We start from the raw sequence: 3,496 nt of genomic DNA, 5'->3' as shown, positions 1-3,496 counted from the left end.
AACTAAAGGGAAGTTATCAGCATTGCTGCTACTTAAGCCATTGAACATGTTTGGTTATATGTTTGAAGCTATAACCATGCTGCTTGTTGCATATCTATCAGTGTGTTGGGTTGTGGGTAGAATATTTCTACATTGAACGGAAGTAAATCTGCGAGGCCAGGCAGGTATGCACAAATATTTCCCATGGTCTGATGGATAAATACAACAGTCAATACAGTGTGGAGCTGAAGGAACTCAGCAGGTCAGGCAGCATGAGAGGAGCAAGAAAATCAAAGTGTCAGGTCAGGACCACACTGTATTGACTCTGACTCCAACATTTGCAGTTCTTGCTGTCTTTGAGAAATGGTTAGCATCACTGGTGGTCCAGTGGTTAGGATTCGGCGCTTTCACCGCTGCGGCCTGGGTTCGATTCCCGGTCAGTGCAGCACATTTTGGGGTGGCTCAGTGGCTCAGTGGTTAGCATTGCGGCCTCACAGTGCCGGGGACCCAGGTTCGAATCCAACCTCGGGTGACTCTCTGTGTGGAGTTTGCATATTCTCCCCGTGTGTGCATGGTTTTCCTCCCGGTGCTCTGGTTTCCTCCCACAGTCCAAAGATGTGCAGGCTAGGTGGGTTGGCCATGCTGAATTGCTGGTTGTGTTCAGGGGTGTGTGAGCTGTAGGGGATGGTTCTGGGTGGGATGTTTCAAGTGGCGGTGTGAAATTGGTGAGCCGAAGGGCCTGTTTCTACACTGTGGGTAATGGAATTTAATCTCAATACAACATCTTGGCTGAAGCATTGAAATATGCCGACGCTCACAAAGGCAGAGATTCAGGTACTCATCTGGTGTTCCCTTTTTGTGTAGCAAAGGAAGAACTAAACCCGGGTTACACAATAACTCGGTTAGCCATCATGAATGAGGCAACATGACGAGAATTTTTTCAGCACTGCCCCTTGTGTCTGCGCTGGTCATAAAGCACCCACCTATTCTGATCCCATTTTGTAGAACTTAGCCCATCGCCTTCTAGGTATTCTTCATCAACATGTTCTGAACACATGATGACACTTGTCTGGCAGAGGTGGAACTCAAACTCAGATTTCTGGCTCAGCGGTAGGGACGCTACCACTGAACCACAAGAACCCTTTATAGAGCTCTGATGAAGGGTCACCAGACCCAAAACATTAACACAGTTTTCTTCTTCACAAATGCTCCCAGAGCAGCTGAGCTTTTCCAGCAACTTTGTTTTTCTACCCCTTTAAAGAATTTGCATTTATTGGCGTTTTTGTCAACCCATTCAGCCAAGCTTATGACTCCATTCTGTAGGAGGTTGGACTGAACTGGGATCCCCTGCCTCAATGGTAGGTATCATTCCTACAAAATTCCACAACCCCTACCCCCACACAGGAGTTTTGATGGCAATGGCGTTTCAAGAGTTCATCAAAATTGTTCTTCAGTGTCTCAAGGGTTCCTGCCTGGACCACCCTTTTAGGCAGTGCGTTCCAGAAACCCACCACTTCTGGGTGAAAAGTTTTTGAACAAATCCCCTCAAAATAGCCTGCTTGTTGTATTAAAACTGTAAGCCCTGATATTGATAGACAGGGAATAAAGTTTTTCCTGACGCTTAGCCAAATCCCTCAGAACTCTTTGAACCTCAACCAGGTTCCTCCTCAGTGTCTTTGTTGCAGTGAAGATTGTCCCAGCTTATTTAGCCCCTTTCTATAACTGAAATGTTCCTGCCCGAGCTGTATTAGTCAATTGGAATCAAAATTAGCTTTTGGCAGGAAGTAAGCGTGACTTTTGAAGAACATTTCTGCAACTTGAAGCTTTCATTCGGCAGTGTAGCACAGGGTAGAGTGATAGTTCTTGCTGTGTGTACTTTAATGCTCCAGACACAAAAGATACAAGTATGAACATCAGGCTCACAGATGACACAAGAATTGGAGGTGTGGTAAATAGCAAAATGCTTCAGTCTCTAGGCACACCGTGTTCTAACTGTGGCTCAACTAATTTTATTTACGTCCGCTCTTATATTCAGGCAAGTATCCAATATGGTGCTTTTACCACCTTTACCACCTTTTGTGCCTTGAAAATTCATGTACACACAACAAGAACCATCACTTTATGCTGTGGTATGCTGCTGGATGAATGCTTCAAGTTGCAAAAATGCTCTTCAAAAATCACACATACTTCCAGTCGCAAAGTCAGTTTTGGTTCCAGTTTGCCAATTCCGGTGTATCTCCTAGGCTTTTAGCTCCTTAAGCAGTCTGAGACCATTAAATTATTTCTTGGGGTCAGAAAGGTGTCCTATGAAAAGACATTGAGTAGAATTATATTCTTGAGTTTTGAAAAATAAGGGTTAACCTTACTGAGTCAAACGTTTGGAAATCTGGTGCGATAAGTTGTTTCCATCTTCAGGCAAAATCACACAGTACTTAGAAAATTTCCAATCTCCAAATGATGAAGTTACACAAACATTGAGTTTGGTTGACAGTTAACAGATCAGGGATCAAAACTCCGAACTTGCCTGTCGTTTATAGATCTAACTTTGTATTCCACTGTGTAACTGTGTCAAAAATTGAGTCCGAAATTTTGATTCTAATTAGATTTAGTTGCATGATAAATGGTATAAATAAGGCATGGAGTAGTATGTTTGGGAAATATGACAGTGCGTTCACAATGGATGAAATAAATTCACCTCACTTTTCCAGGGTGTAGTTCAGGGAATTGTACCATTCCTGGGAACTTTCTTCACGGACTTAACAAAATTGGATTCGGCTTTCCCCAATTATCGTTTCGTAAGTCTGTTTTACAAGATTTGGATTCCTTATTTGCTGATGAGCACTTTTGTTACAGTTTCATTGCAAGCTGCTCATAGCAATAAAAGAAACGAATAAGTATGATTAATGATACTGATGAGAATAATGTGATGCTTTGTGTTGCGAATCAAACAATATGTAAATAAAGAAACATGCAAAAGGCTTTGCAGTTGATTGAATACAGGTTTAGTTTTTCTAAAGATTGGATAAAGTGGGCATCATTTTTATTTTGTACAGGTAAATTTGTTAGCTGGACGTCACTGCCTATTGTGCAGTTGAGCAGCTGAGAATGGCATCAGCTTGGTACTGATCTATTTGAGTGGAACAAAGGGCTCTATGTAATGGCCAAAATATAAACCTGGTGGAATGATCGATCATTTGTGTTTGACCTTTGACTATTTCCTAAAATTGAAACAAGTTTACAGAGTTTGTATTTCACTGCTGATCTGTTAAATTTCATGATCTCATAGTACCATTTGACCTTTATATATATTGAATTAATTTTCTTTGTTCATGTCTATTTCTTACAGAATGGCTTGATCAACTTCGACAAGAGACGAAAGGTGATTGTACTGTGCAAAATGTTTGTAAATGCATGAAACGGGAAAAGCGTGCCTTTCAATATTGTTGTGCTTTTTCTGCTTGATGGGGAATGTTGGAAGTGTCCACAACTACATCTTAAATGTGGATGATCACTAATA

General features: G+C 41.6%; 1 non-coding gene across 1 annotated transcript; it reads left to right on the top strand.

The window, feature by feature from the left end:
• Positions 1–349: 349 nt before the first annotated feature.
• On the top strand, positions 350–424 carry trnae-uuc (transfer RNA glutamic acid (anticodon UUC)). The gene has a single exon. It is a non-coding gene; the product is annotated as a tRNA-Glu (tRNA).
• Positions 425–3,496: the final 3,072 nt, after the last annotated feature.

Source organism: Stegostoma tigrinum, chromosome 8 (genome assembly GCF_030684315.1).
Source record: "Stegostoma tigrinum isolate sSteTig4 chromosome 8, sSteTig4.hap1, whole genome shotgun sequence".
Classification (NCBI taxonomy): domain Eukaryota; kingdom Metazoa; phylum Chordata; class Chondrichthyes; order Orectolobiformes; family Stegostomatidae; genus Stegostoma; species Stegostoma tigrinum.
Note: the sequence above shows the minus strand (reverse complement) of the source record. Positions and strands in the feature narration are given on the sequence as shown.